The sequence below is a fragment of the Octopus bimaculoides genome, chromosome 12, assembly GCF_046866305.1.
Source record: "Octopus bimaculoides isolate indiv1 chromosome 12, ASM4686630v1, whole genome shotgun sequence".
Lineage (NCBI taxonomy): Eukaryota > Metazoa > Mollusca > Cephalopoda > Octopoda > Octopodidae > Octopus > Octopus bimaculoides.
Window position 1 is genome coordinate 9,882,514 of NC_142939.1, and position 17,622 is coordinate 9,900,135.

General features: G+C 37.1%; 1 protein-coding gene across 4 annotated transcripts in view; it reads right to left on the reverse strand.

Annotated features, from left to right (window-relative positions):
- Positions 1-11,164, reverse strand: part of LOC106876754 (C-myc promoter-binding protein) — a 128,566-nt gene extending 117,402 nt beyond the window's left edge. For 2 of the 4 annotated variants that reach the window (XM_089360813.1, XM_089360811.1), the window contains exon 1: positions 11,078-11,164. The gene's annotated coding sequence lies outside the window, so the exon portion shown is untranslated. Of the gene's footprint in view, positions 1-3,518; positions 4,697-11,077 lie in introns of those variants that run through there. The other 2 variants (XM_089360815.1, XM_089360812.1) reach the window with 2 other exon arrangements.
- Between the last annotated feature and the right edge of the window lie 6,458 nt (positions 11,165-17,622).

A 17,622-nucleotide genomic window follows, 5' to 3' on the forward strand; every position in this document is an offset into this window, starting at 1 on the left:
CCTGAGACATGTAAAAGATAAATACACACACACGCAATTGAGAAAGACACACATATTAGACATTCATATATGCGTGTAACCTAGTTCTTCATTATCTTTGCCAGCTCAAATAGTCTGTCAAAGTTAAAGTGCATGCAATAAAAAGTGCAAGAGAACCAACAAAATCTGATAGAAAAAGAGCAGCAGAGAGGATAAGAGTTGGTGATTGAAGAATCAATGAAATGTAATAAATTGCAACTTGGTTGTGGCCATAATGATTATTGTATTCTGTTTTTGTAGACAGATGTTCCATACAAGCTTGCAACAAATTTGTGTGCTGCACGTTGCAATATTTCTGTGTGTCTACACAAGCATTTGTTCTTAAATTAATCCATGCTTTATTAAATCACTAATTTTCTATGAGTTCATCTGATTGATTTCTGTCTTTGACCAGCCTGCATGTGAGACAAAGTACTCATGCATACGTTTGTCTGTTGTATGGAGTGGGGAGTGGCAATGCAATGTTACTTTTTTTTGCGGTCATCTTATAAATACAAACATCATCGGTCCCCACCCCCTCTAGATTGTTTTGACTAAACACAAGGCCTTTCTTAAAGAAGGGTTAATGCAAGTGAGGAAGTTCTATAGACAGTTTGGTGTCTCACAGGCACTTTACTCACTACTTCATCATCATCATCATCATCGTTTAACGTCCGTTTTCCATGCTAGCATGGGTTGGACGATTTGACTGAGGACTGGCAAACCAGATGGCTACACCAGGCTCCAATCTGATTTGGCAGAGTTTCTACAGGTGGATGCCCTTCCTAACGCCAACCACTCTGAGAGTGTAGCGTGTGCTTTTACGTGCCACTGGTACGAAGGCCAGTCACGCGGTACTGGCGACGGCCACGCTGAAAATCGTTTATTTTATGTGCCACCTGCACAGGAGCCAGTCCAGCGGCACTGGCAACGATCTCACTCGAATGTCTTTTCACATGCCACTGGCACAAGTGCCAGGAAGGCAACGTTGCAAACAGGCAAAGTTAATTTCAACTGTAAGAACAGAGAGCTATGAAATGGAACCTTGGCTCACATTTAGAGAACTGTAAACTATAGTAGAAGCATTCACTTATCTGGTAGAATAGTACACACTGGATTTTAGTCCTGATAGTTATGACAATGGTTAGTGTGTGGTATATTGTTGTATACTGGCAGATGAGGAAAAGACACTTGGCCTAGCGGTTAGTGTGTTGCACTCACAGTCATGAGTTTGTAGTTTTCAATCCTGAACCAGATATACATTGTGTTCTTGAGCAAAACATTTCATTTCATGTTGTTCTGCACTCACTTTGTGCACCTGTACAGGTAATGTTGATTTAATGGAGGGAGTAAACTCATGTAAAGTACAAACATTCGATCACTATACATAAATGATCTACGCAGGTTGTTCGGCAAGAAGTTGCAGAATCGTTCTTCTAAGAGCCGAGAAGCCACCAAGAAGAGAAGGCACGCTCACTGATTGTTGGTGTAGTAATTAGTCAACAACCCAGTCAGTGGTGGTTATTGCTGTACTGAGTTGTCAACAGTCTATACAGCAATGGTGAAGAAAACAGCTAAACCTTGTTAGACATCTATACTGATGAGTATAGCAGTCAGTCTACCATAAATAAATAGTAGTATATAATAAGTAGTTGGTCTATAATTAGGATGTAGCTAACGACTGTTGAATTACTGAAGCCTGCTGTAATTAGATGTAGTGACACAATAGTACACTATTTCAGTTATAGTAAGACTTTAGATTAAATAGTTAAGTAACTTAACTATTGTTTTTCATGAGGATGGCGCCTCTGAGTAATACAGTGATTTGCGTTCAGAGAATATGCTGAATAGTAATGGTTGTTTTACAGCAGACTAAGGGCAGGTTGCAGTGAAAACGGAGTTAGATGATGTATTTAAAGAGTTATCTATAGTTGGAGCACATAATTGTATATCTTTGTTTACAATCAATCAGTGTATTGTGAGTCCTTAAGTGGTGACAAGTAGAGCATCGGTTATTAGTCACTGCCTATAATAATAATAATAATAAAGCATTTCTTGTTATCTAGTTAGATCACAACACAAAGGGAACAACAGTTGCAAACAGACGTCTAAGTTGCTGTAGTGAGATGGTTTGGGTTCCAGGTTTTGTTTTTTGTTTTTCATAAGCCGACATCAAGTAAGGAGAGTGTAAAGAAAAAATGTGAAATTGTGATGGAAATCCTTCTTTTTCTAGAGGGAAATAGGGAAATGGGGTTGAAGAAATGGAATAGCATCAGGTTAAAAATGTCTCCTTTACATTGACTTGAACTCCGACTACAATCCCTCCCTGATTGATAAGATGAGTATCACTAATGTACTATTTCGCTTAAATCGATAGGTCACCTTTTTCACACAATTAATCCTCCGTTATAATGTTAGCTATTATTATTATTGAGAGCAATTCGCTTTTGGAGAAGAGAGAGAGAGACGAGGACATACATACATACTGGTATCGATCCCATCGACTACATTATACACCTCTGAAATGGGAAGCCTTGTACCAATGTTAGAAATCAATTATTCCCACAGCATACTAATAATGGTGTGACACAAGCAGCTGTCATCTCTGTTTGGATTGTGGTCTAACTACAGCAACCTATCTTTGGACTGTTGGACTGTGGTGTAGAAGATCTAGTATGAAGAAAGAGATCTCCGATATTGTGTATATAAAGCTACATGCATATATTACATCTATATACAACAACTAGAACTGCACGCAGCTAGTTTAGTAAACAATGCAAAATGCCTGAGGTGTGTGTATAGGGGGTAACAAACAGTGGTTGCTATCGCATACGTCTACCATACTCACCCCCAACAACATTACCGAAAATAATAGTTAAAAATCAAGTGTTTAACATATAAATCTAACCCATAAAGCCTTGTTTTGTTTCTTCCTACCGTAACCCTCTCCCTCCCGCCAAACAAATCCTAACTGCTGGCTTTGTGGCTTCTCTTTTCCAAGACATTTACGAGACACATCAGTAACGAATGCCCTTTTTTTTTATTATTACACTGCCTAGCAACTAAGTAACTTCGCTGTAATATTCAGATATTGCCAAATGTTAAAACAATCAGTACGATTAGCGAGTGAAAAACGTTTATCAAAACAGGCAGACAACGTGTGTCAGCCCGAACTTTGGTTGGTCGCTTCCCTTTAAGTGTTGTTAATTGCGGTCAGTTCCTATTATGAAAGGCGATTATGATTTCAATGTAGCAGTAGTCTTTCACTTCTGAAGACGACGGAGTGGTGAGTTGAGGAAGATCTGGCTGCTATTTCTAGCAGGCCTTGAGAAGATGTACGAGTGTGTGTGTGTGTGTGTTAGTCTTAATGTTTTTATCTAAAAATTTCTCTGAAACGATAATATTAACTTTACTTAGTAAATATAAATAAAAAAAAATTTACTTTATAAAATAATTATTAATCAAAATAATAAAAGCAGCTGACTAGCCTTATTACTTACGGATAAACAATGCGGTGGTGCTTATTCAGAAAGAAAGATGTAGAAAACAAAAATTGATGTGATAAGAGAATTGACTAATTTTGAAATCCGCCAATTTTAGTGTAAATCAAGTGAAAAGGAAAACAGAAATTATGTTGAAAACTGTTCCCGTGTTCATTACGTCCCTTTACTTTCGAAACTCGAGAGAATATACACACACACACACGAGTGTAAATATTACACACACACACATTATATATAGAGATAGAGAGGGAGGGTAGTGTGGTGTGGAAGCTCGCTTTGCAACTACGTGGTTTCCGGTTCAATCCCACTGCGCAATATTGTGGGCAAGTAGCTTCTACTGTAGATCCAAGTTGACCGATGCTTTGTGAGCGAATTTGGTAGACCGAAACTCTGAAAGCCCATCGTGTGTGTACATGTACATGTACACATACACACGCGCACACACACACACATCTGTGTCATCTTTCTCGCTGCCTGACAATCGGTGCTACTTTGTTTACGTCTTCGTAACTTAGCAGTTCGGTAAAAGAGGCGATAGAATAAGTACCAGACTTAAATAAGTGCTGAGATCTATTCGACTAAACCCTTCAAGGCAGTGCCCCAGCATGGCTGCAGTCCAATGACTGAAACAAGTAAAATCTAAAAGTGTCAGACAAAATACATACACCCCACACAACCACGAGAAGAAAAAAAAATACATGTAATGATTGGATCATTAGGGGTCAAATATAAACGAAAACCAAAAGAAAAAAAATAGACAGCTAATTAATATTAATTTTTTCCTCGGCAAATGCTCGAGGCAATTCTGAACATGTTTCGCACTTATGAATATCCTCAGCAGAACGGGTATCTTGCTGTGTTACTTGTTGAAATGTTTAGCGAACGAATCTCGAAGCAAAGTACAAAGATGTATATTTGTCGGAATATATTGATATTAGCAGTTTGACCCCTTGCGTTTGCAATATCTGCAGAAGACAAGTTAAAAGATGGTTTGTAGACGAGAGAGGAGCATAAACATGATGCTTTGCCAGTTATACGAAAGGCGAATCCAAAAATCTAGCTTTCGGAGAAGCAACAACGGTTGCTCATAAAAGTGTACTTGTGTTTGGTTCTACAAAAAGAGAAGGAAAGACACACATACATGTATTCATACATTAGCCTCTATCAATTTTAATAATTAAACGCAATCAACCACTAACCATATAGCTAGTGGATTAGTCGTGCTAGAATCTGGTTAACATTGATCCTTATTTACTTAATGTCAGCTTATTAATTATTTAACTGACATTAAGACAAGCTCTTCACCTTTCACTGGTGGATAAGATCTGTTGTAATGCACACGTGTCTACATATACATACATACACACTCATATTTTATATTTGTATACACTAGGACTTTAGAAAATAATATTTTGAGCATAAAATATACACAATATAAATGTTAACATATTAATTCATATAGTAACAATTAGTAAATATTTATTTAATAACGAACCACATAAGAGTTTAAACGTGATTAAAATTTTAGCTCCGCTAATTTGTATGCTGTCTGAGAATGTTTCTGATTAGATATCTTCACTCGGCCAATTTCTGTAAATTACAATAAACTACGTAAATGCTACTAAAAATATTTAATTACTAATTAGCAATTCATAAATATTTTAAAGGAAAGATTTTATTTAGCCATCACGGGTATTTTTCTAAATCAAACACACTGCATGTGGGAAGTACATAGCAGTTACTTCGCTGTTCGTATTCATTAGTTTGGCCCGCGGATAGCCTGATCAAGCAGACCTCTATGATCAGAGGTGTTCCTGCGGTGCCCATCCAGTTTCGTTTGAAATATTTAGGATTGCTGCTTCGTATAATATAGAACTGAGAGATTGGATTTATTCCTAGTAGGTCGCCAGAGGATCCATCTAAATATACAGTAAGCTAACCAGCCCGACGCTGCACCAATTTGGTATTAGTTGAAAGGGTGAGGAGTACTGTCACTTAATCGACGTTAGTATAATTGCCTGGTACTTATTTTATCGATCCCGTAGCAATCGATAAATTAAGTACCAAATAATCTAAGTGATTTGGATGAACGAAACTAAATACTGGGGTATTAAGTCCAGAGATAATCCAGCTATTCTATTATTTCACTCTTCCTAATAGTCTGGGCAGCATTAAGCGTGGGAGTTTTTATTGAATGAAATAAAAGCAACGCTAGACAACGTACAGCTCCGAGATTACCCCGACTACCAAGTAAGCTGCCATACCTCATACGACTGAACGAATGGGCCGCTTCACTCGCGCCAATCTCATTCACCTTTCAACAAATTTAATGGAGGGCATTACTTCCGTTTCTACACTCACCTTCCTCTCCAGGTGGTATTGAAACAGTCAAGCGCCTATCCTCAGTAGTTTCAATCGCATACACCACACCTTTTTAGTTGTATCCAAAAAGCAGAGAAAAAAAATATCTCTTCTCCCCGGTCAAAGAGAGACGGTAATGTGATCTTCCTGATGTAGAGGGCTGCCAGGCAGATCCAACTTACACGCAGCTACAGCTGTGGGACAGTGCCACAAATAGCAATGACTGGGAACTGAGCAAGCACATACATCAGGTATAGGCCAAGTTGATTGCACTTCCATGCTTTTGGAATTTCTCTTGAAGATGTAGCCTCACCCGAAACTTAACTGGTCCGTCGGACTAGAACTTTGCCGAAGCTAGGTTTGTTACCCACCCAGCCTCTCTACGATATCTCAAGCGTCAACCACCTTGCTAACACCAAAACCAAAATTCAAAATAATGGTGCCCCTGTTCGCATCCTTCCTCAGCCATCTATATCCTGAGTTCTGTTCTGTTGCTAGTTACAGCAGACGTCTACCAAGGGATTGACGAGCATTTCTGGCAAAATGTAGATTAAACAATGCCAGGCAAGTTCCTCCCCGAATGACAACACGTCGGTTGCAGTAATCAGCTTTTCGCAAGACTCGAGAGCTGCGTCAGACTGTTAAGGTAGGCACTAAAGTCTGCTATTGTCCTCTGTCTGTTCTAAACAGTTGATAATAGTGCTGTTCGAAAGTTGCACATCACCACCACCTCGGATTGAGTAGTAGTATGCGTTTGGTCGAGTCCGTCAAAGACCGAATTGGATTTTTTTTTCCACCTTCACTACCCTGGTGTTGTGTCTTGAATAATTGGAAATGGACCATTGTTGCCACTGGCATGTCGGCCAGGATGTCTCTCCTAATCGCTTCTTCTATTTTACACACAAGCTACTCCTATAATCTATTCCTCTCGATCGCTGCTTCTTAACTAAATCCTATTGATTCTAGTTTTAATCGCCCTCTTCAAAGCGAACCAAACTCACAAGTTGCTCACTAATCCGGTCGCAGTAGGTTGAATGTGCCGGGAATGACACGCTCTGCTTCCAGTAAACCAAGTCTCAACCTAACTAGGTCGACAATGCAGATCACAAATTTATCACCTGTGTAGGCGTCCGGTTGAAAATGTAGACTCTCCTCTACCTGTATATGCTGACTTCGGTGTCACTGATGGCTAATATTCATGTTTAGTCACCCGAATTCGTGGAACAAGTAATATCACTTTCAAGCAAATCCCAAGCCATGTGTATTTATGCATACATCCTACTCTGAAGGAACCAAATAACGAAGTCTAACTGCAGTACAAGTGCAGATATTTTAGGGAGAGTAGAGTTAGTCAGGATTTAATTTCATCGAGGTAGGAAATATAAAAAAGAAAATCGACTTGGGACATAAAGTCAAAGGAATGTTACTAAATAGAGCATTTTCCTTACCAAATGACAGTAGCGGAGAAAATACCTTTCCCCACCCCCACCCACACACTCCCCGGGGTGGGGCATATCCTTGCTGGAACCAACTTTACACTTCGTCGCAAACCAGAGTTGAATTGATAAAATAAACAAACATCAGTGAATGAATGATGTTACTGGATTCGTCGTGACAGACAACTTACAGCTAATCTTCCCATATAAATCTAACCCTATGCTCAAATGAGAAAACTGGGTCTCTTGTGGCACCCATGCATCTCGAAATACATTAACGGCGCACATGAATGACATGCTTCCCTTATAGTAAGTAGACGCGGCAATTAGTAAACATTTAGTAAAATATATGCCGTTTTTCAGTCATTCATTCTGTGCTGAATGAATGGTGAGTATGTGTGCGTTTGGGCTGGTATATTTTTTTTATAACCTACGACAACAATAACTTCATTGTACTAACACGGATGTTGTTAAACATGTTGTTTGTTGTTCCTTTACCCCCAAAGCTATGATCCAAGACATTCCAGAGACGACCACCCCCATCTTTTTATATATCAAGGACTATATTGTTTAATGATTTGTTTTTTAAGACGAGAGTGTATACTTCGCGAGGGATTTGGTTACTATTTCTAGCAGGTTGAATAAACATATAAAGGTTTGTTTTTTTTTTGTCATCCCACTGAAAAGTGCTGTTTCTTGAACTGGCTAATGCCAAACCAAATCCCGCCAAGATTGTCTTTACCGGCCATGAATTCGGGGATTGATACAATAAAAGTAATATTCAGTCACTAAAGCCATCAATTAGATCGATCTAATATGAGGATCTTGCGCTGTTGGCTGTTGTTTGGCTACGGGTTGGTCCTGATCGAGCAGACGAGACGATCAACGGCATTTCAACCATGTCCAACCAGTCTCTTTCCTGTGTGACGTGAATACAGGACAGCTGTATGCAATATAATTTTCTGAGACGGTTAGGATATGTAAATTGAAAGAAATCTGGCTGCTATTTCCAATAGATCAAACAACTACATACAGGATCCCTCGTTAGCTCAGTTAAACAGAGGGTTTGTGTATGTGTAATGAAGAGTGTGTACGAAAGATGAAATCAAAACTATTTCCCTCCCTTATTACTAGAATATGAGAAAGAAAAGAAAAAGTTGCCAAAAAACGGTGTCAACCAGCTCGACTGCCGACCAAATAATAATAATAATATAATTGTGTTGCTTGTTTTTGTTTGGAAGAATCAACAATGTTTTGATGTTAGTGCGCAAAACATATTTTTATTTGGTGTGTGTTGTTACTACTACTACTATCTAAGAATTTCACCACACTGTTGTTTATTAATAGCATTGATTTTTGGTTGGCTGAGACAATCGACACCTCTCACTGGAATATGAAAACAATTTTATAATCTGGCACTGAAAGAGGAACAAAGGAAAGAGAGAGAGAGAGAGAGAGAGAGACCCAAACTCTGTTTTTAACCATACGAGGTGCCAACTACATTAAAAGCAGGGCACAAGCAAATCCAAGACACCCCAGTCTACGGGCAATGAACAGATAACAGACAATAATTTTTTTAACTGTTATGAGTCGACAGATTTTCTATGGAGAAAATAGATTGAAACAGCACCAATTACACAGTCCGTTGCAACTGATATTTGTAACATTAACCTCACGAAGGGGGAAAATGTGAAGTTCAACAATGTGAAATTTGAACGCAGAACATAAGGCGATGTGACATGACAGCCAACAGTTCCTCAAGTCTGTCAGGGTTAAATGTTGAAAACTGCAGCTTAGTCGATTCTGCAAAAGTCTTCATATTACGACATTAAAAGAAAAAAATAATCAAAACAAAAAAAAAAAACCCCCTTCTCGTGTTTACCTCCCACGAAGGAACAAGGGTTAGAGAGGAACTTAACAGGCGATATTGTCAGGAATGTAGTTAGGTATATAAGCGAATTCAAAGACAGAATTTCTCAGTAAGATACTACAACTAATAATTTCTGGAATGGTTGTCTTCCGAAGTCCCATATCTCAGGGAAAATGAATACGGGAGTTATGAGAGGGGGAGGGAGTCAAAAACGTAAAACAAAATAAATACGATGGAAGATTTTGGTTAAAAAATTCAGAATCGTGCTTTCACATTTTCGCAAGGCATCTCGTCGATTTAACCGTCCCCAATGTATTGCTGATACTACAAGGGCGAAAGAGTTATCCGCCCAGGGACAGGAGAATCCAGACATTTCTATTTACTAAGAGCAGCTAGTGCTAATAATAATTAATAATTATCTTTTATTTGCCACTTGGGCATAGCTGAGGGGGAACATCACAAGGACCATCTACAATTTGTGTGATGTTTAAATAATAAGGTTTCAAATTTTGGCACAAGGCCAGCATCCTTGTGGGCAGGAAGGTTGATTGATAATATCGACCCCCGGGAAGGACTGAAAAGCAAAGTTGACTTCAAGGGGATTTGAGTTATGACCCTAGTTATAAGATATTCCCTAATTGCTTTTGTTTTTGACTCGATATTCATGCCCTGCATTCCATAATAAAGAGAAACAGAGTATTGTAAGGTTTATATCTTTCCCCTAAAGATATCAGCGAAACGGTTAATAAATATTAATCCATTAATTAGTGTAATTAATACAGAACAAGTGCTTGCCTTCATCTCCACTCCCACTTATTTTCTATAGACGTGCCTGTATGTTTGTACTTGTGGTGTGTGTGTGTGTGTGTGTGCATGTATTTATATTGTAGAATGTATATAGTGTGTATATATATATATATGTGTATAAAGATACTGTGCATGCATGTATCTATATCGATTGTGTGTCTTGTATGTGTGTGTGAAGGAAATTGTCTAATCCGTGTATTTGTGTACGTTGTAGTTAGTATCTGATGCGATATGCGTGTATATGTATACATGTTGTAGCGAGCACCTGACATAGTGTATATGTTGCTAATAAAGTGTGCGCGTGAGCATGTGTGTATAATCATGTATCTTTGTCGTAGTGTGTTTGTTTATAATACTGCGTGCTTTGGTAGCAATATGTATACACATAGTATTAAGTGCTTCTGTATCTCATATGTATGAGACTGTATCTCTTAACACAGTATAACAGTGTGCTTCTGCTTGTAATGTATAGAAATGTACATTTATATATGTCATTGTATTTACAAAGCCTTAATTCTGTTAATGTGCGCGTCATTTCATATACACACACACACACACACACATATATATATATATATATACACACATAGTGTCAGGTTTGGTACATAATGTTTATTACAGGAGATCTTCAACAGAACAGGTTGTTATAAGAATATATACTTCGTCTACGGTTTCAATATTTTTTGCTTAAAAATTGGGTTGTAATCTTGTTTAGTTTAACATTTTATTTACTCAAAATGAGAAACGATACAATTTCATAATCGACAATAATTTTACTATATATATATATATATATATATATATACACTAGTTCTGGACTCTGTCCCTTCTGCCTGTCAATACTACACATCACAGATACACACACATATTTTCTAAATATTCCACTAACAGTTTGTTTTTTTTTTCATTATGATTAAGACCATTACGAGATTTTATCAATGACAGTTGTCACCGACTTGGACAGACGACACATTTAATTCGAGAATACTAAGAAAACACACGTCTGTTATACACGACACAAAAATATTTATACAGGTATGGATGTATGCATACCATAAATACAATATAAATAGAATACACACCTCGCAACGAAGGAAATTATCCGTTTAGGCTGGATCAGCATCGACTTAATAACAGCTAGTCACCATCTTGGAACTCTTTACAGTGACTGCACTACTTTCCTCCTCGCTTACATTTGCACTACGTTTTGTAGTAATTAGATTTTTCGCTCTTATTTCCTCGCATCCTTCCTCCTTCTCTCCTCACACATTTTCTATGTTTTTATCCTAAACTCAATTATCTTTTAATCTTTCCCTTCTCTCTATCCCCCTCTTTTATCTTCTATAAATTACTCCCATTATTATATGTGTTTCTTTTTTCTCTCTTTCTCCTACTCGCTCACTTTTTTTACCTCTCACTTTCATAGTCTGTATCTTTTCTTCTCCCTTTTTTTCTTTCTCTCTTCACTCTTCCTCATACTTCTCTCTCTTACTCTGTATTTCCCTCTCTCTCGTTTACTCTAGCTTCTCTTTATTTATCTTTATCTGTCCACCCCGATCTTTCTTTATCCTCCCACCCTCTCTTTTCGTTATGACATCTTTCTCACTTTTCTTTCGCTTTAACATTTGTTTACTCTTTAAGTATCGACCTTTTCACTTCTAAACTGAAACAATTTTACGCATATTATTACTACGCCATACTCTAACTGCGTAATTCGGTTACATTTTTTTTTTCTTCTTTTTTCTTCAAGTGGCCACCTTGGCGCACTGAGTTCGAATTACAGTCACTTCAATGATATTCTTTAATGGAGTTTCGGATCAAGACACCAACATAATTAAGTCTGATGGAGATTTTCCCATTTTTTAATAACCACTGCCTTGGAAATGATGACGGAAAACTTTTTATGAAAATAATTTTTGAAAATTTATAATTATTTTCCCCTCCACCCCCTTCGGATCAATTTTGGCCAATTTTTTAATTTTTTAATTTTTTTTTTTTACATTACGCTCTTAAAAACGGTAGGAGAAGCCCTTTCCGGTAGAAAAAAAAGAATTAAAAAAAAAATTTCAGACGGAAAAGTCTGTGTTTTAGGGAGATTTAGCTATTGTTTCTAGCACATTCTACGACCACCTGGTACCTTCCTCATTCCGCCACCCCACCCACCCCCACACACACCGGCAATAAGTGAGTCCATGTGTGTATGTGTGTACGTAAGAAAAAAAAACATGTTTACTAACAGAAAAGTATGCTATTTAAAAAAAAATTGTTTTGAAAATTTTTGTTTGTTCTTGTTTTCCTTTATTTCATTTTTTATTTTCTTGTCAATGTATTAAAAGAGAACTAAATATATATCATTTAAGCTGATTAAAAACAAAAATCAATTCTTACTTTGCTAAAATCTGTACAGTGAGGGAAATTACAAGGATAGGGGAATCCTATGCAGAATGCTTTATTATTTTTCATTGACAATTTGTGCAAATCCAGTTCACATCGTCTCCATTTTTTTTCTCCCCCTTTTATTTCTCCAGAATCAATAAAAATAAATACCAGTAATACTTTATGTCTCATTTTTTTTTTTTTTTTTTTTGCATTCAGAATGCACACCACCAATATGATTAATTTTGCTTTTCAATGAGTACCATTCAAGAACTGGAAGCTATTCTAATAATTATTTTCTTTCAGAAAGAAAAATTGTAGCTTTGTGCCTGGTTTTACATTTTGGCACAAGGCTAGTATTTTGGAGGAGGAACCATATTTCTGTCTTGGTTTTGGACAATTACATAGTAAATAGGATGATACCAAATTATTTTGTTTCGATTGGACTGTTGGAAAAGTGTATTAGTGAAAGAAAGTTCAAACTCACAGCACAAAGATAGTAGCAGGAATCCATTTGAGTTCATTTTGCCAAGATGGTTCTTACCAAGAGTATTTGGTCGAGAAAGGTAATCTAATCTAACATGGGTATTAAAATCTAAAGGAAATATTTTATCCTGAGTGGGAATTTAGTTTAATAATATTTGTTAATTGGAATAGAACTTAACTATAGATACATCTGTGGAACCAAGCGTTGGTGTGTATGCACTTACTAATGTAGCATATTTTTCTAGATCAATTGGGATTTGCAATAACATAAGACACTCATTAATTCCATTTGGAAAGGATTCTAATTTATGTACACTATCATTACTAATAGCGAAACCCACACCAGACAACCTTTTTTCTGCCTCAGATTTACCAATCTAGAAGAAAGCGTACCCTCCAACTACTTCATTTAGCTGACCAGAATCTGGTTGCCTTGTCTCTGAAAGAGTAGCAATACTAGCATCTTTACTTCTGAAAAAGAGCCGTTTTGTGCTGAAGATGTTTCTTGTAGTCCTGAAGTATGCATGCATTCCAAGTTGCTATACTCATATCTGCTTCTCTACCCTTTTTCCATTGTCTTCTCATATGTTTGTGACTGCATGGTTGAAAGTGCAAAGTTCAAGCTAAAAGGTCCCCAGTGACTTCCTCTACCTGTCCCCATCATTATCACTTCATCACTATAAGATTTGATTTGTCATCATGTCACTGAATGATTTGCACTATGAATTAGCTTAAAGTGGAAATTGCTTGTACTAAACAAAACCCACTCTCTCCACCTAGAAATCATAACCTGTACCCCTACATTAGGGGTATACAATTCTGTGGAGTGCCACTTGTACATTTAATTTCACAAGCAGGCTGTTGATTGGATCAACTGAAACCTTCATTATCGTATAGGTGCAGGCATGGCTAGGTGGGTAAGTTCATTTCCCAACTGCATGGTTTCAGGTTCAGCCCCACTGCATGGCACTTTGGGCAAGTGTCCACTACTACAGCCTCAGGCTAACCAAAGCCTTGTGAATGAATTTGGTGGATGGAAACTAAAGGTCCATCATGTGTGTGTGTGAAATTGCTTGTTTCTCTCAGCTATGTTTGATGTTGGCTTCAATTTTTGTGCCATTGGGTTTGATTAAATATAGACCAGGTGCTAAATGAACATTTAAATTTGATAAATATTGATTTTTCACTTTGGCACAAAGCCATAAAATGGTAGGAAAGGAGTTAATTGATTGAATTAATGCCATAACTACTGCTTATTGCATCAACCTCTGGAAGAATAAAAAAGCAAATTGATGATGACAATGACAGAGAAAAGTGAACGTACAAATGAATACACATATTAAGGAGCGTGAATTTCATGTATTTATGAAATAATAGCATTTTTTCCGTTTTAAGAAATTTTAAAGGATTATATAGGCAACAAATTGGCAGAGCTTTTAAAACATCAGATGGAATATCCTGTGGTATTTGCTTTGAACCTCTTTGTTCTGAGTTCATATCCTGCCAAATCTCATTTTGCCTTCTGTTCTTTCAGAGTTGATAAAAAGATGCCAACCTAGGGTGGTGACTGATTGATGAAACTATAAGAATGCCAGAATGGATTCCTTGTAATATTTGTTTTGGTTCTTTGCATTCTGAGTTCAAATCCCAACATGGCCTACTTGGATGATAGACTTAATCTATCTCATGGTTTAAGACCAATACTTGGCATCTTCGGTGCCTTTAACAAAGTTTACTTTGTTACAAGCATTCAAGCCATATCTTTGGTTTGAGGGTACTACTTTCAATCTCACCCTTCAACTAGTCTTGGAGGCTCTGAAAAGAGTCATGCTTTTCCTTCTCATAATTCCTATAGAATCATAAGTACACGATTAAAATGATTCTTAAATAATTCTTACAAGGCCTGAAATTTTGTGGGGAGAAGTCTAGTTGATTACATTGACCCAAGGCTCAATAAATACTTATTTTATTGACCTCAAAAGAACGAACAGCAAAGTCAACATTGGTAGAATTTGGACTCAGAGCATAAAGCTGGAAGAAATGTTGTGAAGCATTTCGTCTGGCTAACGATTCTGACAGTATTCCACCTTGTGACTATTGAATAATAACCATACTTGTGATAATCAGTCCATTGGGTAGATATCTAACCAACATTGCAGAATAACAGGGCATATGTACTCTTTACTACTCCCCCACCCCACACCCACTCAAGAAAAACAATGAGATAAACCAGGACATAGCCCAGCAGCAGAACCTGCCTTAGGGTCCCTGGTATCTGAGCAAACTGAATTCCAGTGTCCCTACAAGAATAGCTTTTTTAAATTTTTCACTCGGAGGAAAAACTTGTAGAAATAGCATGCTTAGTATAATATGGAAGTTAAAATGAAGAGATGGAACACAACAAGAAGTGTTCATATCCAGTCATGACTAAGAGAGAGACAGAGAAACAGTCAGACAGAAAGACAGACAGATAGTAACTAGTTTACTAACAATGATCTCAACACTTTTAATTACAAATAAATCAGAAGTGGAGGATTAGTGGAAGAAAGTCTGAAGAATGCTGTTAATCTCATGTAGATGTAAACATTCTTCACTCAATAAATTAAATAATGGGAACATTAAGAATAGATGCTGAAAACACTTATAATAAGATTACTAAAACAGTTTTTGATTCAGTTGTTTTCATTGCAATTACTGTAACTTTTTTACAGTATCATTTTCTATTGACAAAATTGTCAAAGAATTTAATCTTTCTTAAATTATGGACAACCATTAGTAAATATGTTTGCTTCATAGTTTAACTTTCTGCAGCCATGTGAAAGTTTCTCTTTCATGCAGCTACAGTTGTCGGTAGCCACATGATATAGCAACCTGTAACCCATGAGGTCCTGGGCAACTGACTGAACTGAGAGGCCTACTGCTAGCCTGTGACCACCAACAATAAGACGAATAACAATTATGTTTCTTATCTTCTTTGCTGTGGCCACCAAAGAACCTCAAGACAGCCAACAAAACACAATAGAGTGTGAGGCTTTTTTAGTGTATATGTATGTTAGTGTTTCTATGTGTGGTTTCTATGTGTGAGAGTGTATATATTTATGTATGTGTGTGTGCATGTGTGTAAGGGGGTTGGATGCAGATGTGTGTTTGAAAATATGAATAATTTGTGTCAGTGTTTTAAGTGTGTATATATATATATATATATATATATATATATATATATATATATATATATATATATATATGCACCTGAGACTGAATATGTATGCATGTGTATGCATTCATATTTGACAGAGAAAGAAATAGAGGGATGGAGAAAGCGAGAGAGAGAGGGAGAGAGAGGGGGAGGGAGAGATGAGTAGTTTAGTTATAATTACTGAAATCTAACTAATCTAAACTAATTAAGTTACTCAGACTTCCATGTTATTTTATATATAATGTTTCCACAGTGAAAGGTAAATTAACAGAGGAAACAGAAATGAAATCATAGCATTGAATCTTTCTGCAAGGATGAGAAATCCCATGTTGCTGTTTCAGCTATCCATATGATGGTGGAAACATGTGGAACATGATGAGATAAATCTAGAAAAGAACTATTTATGCAAAAGCACAAACAACGGCATAAGCTGAACATGGGCAAAATGTATATACATGTGTATATGGATGTGTATCTTTTATTGTTTTTATTCTTTTCCTGGAGCACTGCCTTTAGTTGAACAAATCAACCTCAGGTTTTATTCTTTGTAAGCCTAATACTTATTCTGTCAGTTTCTTTTGCCAAACTGCTAAGTCATGGGGATGTAAGTACACCAACATCAGTTGTCAAGTGATGGTGGGGGGACAAACAGAGAGACACACACAAATATATATACGTGTATATATATGTATATGATGGGGATTTTTTCAGTTTCCATCTACCAAATCCACTCACAAGGCTTTGGTCGACCTAAGGCTATCGTAGAAGATACTTGCTCAAGGTGCCATGCAGTGGGACTGAATCCAGAACCATGTGGTTGGGAAGCAAGCTTCTTATCACACAGCTTGTACCTGTGTAAGAAAATCTACTCCAGTTACACTTGACCATTACCTTTTCTGTACAGCCAGTCATCACTTCCTCTTCTCTGAGTCACTAATGATAGTAAGTGGTAGTCTTATACACAAAATTACAGTATTTCATTGTATCTGTGACTGTTGTGGCTCTGAAATTGTTTTATTAGCTGGATGCTCTTCCTTTTGCAAAATCACTTCACAACTTCGACTGAATGTATCATATTGTTCCATTAGCACTAGCATCAAAGATTGTTTGTCAAGTCTAAAGTGTTCTTTTCTCCTACGCAGTATTAGTTTTTATATAGAATTACTGTTCTGCTCTCCTAGACCGGATGCCTTTTCTGCAAGCTGCCCCACTTCCATAAGGACTTTTATTCAGAATTATTGCTCTCCAAAATGGATTTCTCTTATCATGACTTTCAAAGTTGAAGCTTCCTCCATGCAGAAGACAGTTAATGTTCTTGTAGTTTGGGTTGCCTTCAAGATGGCTAAGGACCCATGTCTTTTCATTGAACAGCTAAGTGTAATCATAATGAGATAATAAAAAGGGTAGGGGGCTTAATTAGTTGTTGTTTGGCTCCAGGTTAACCTCTGCTCCAGGGTTGATTCACAATCGAAAGCAGTCATGTTAAGATAACGCAGACGTCTTCCTCTTGTAGAAACTTCTTCATTCTCATACAATTAGCAGGATAGCTAGAGTAATGATGGCTGGTAA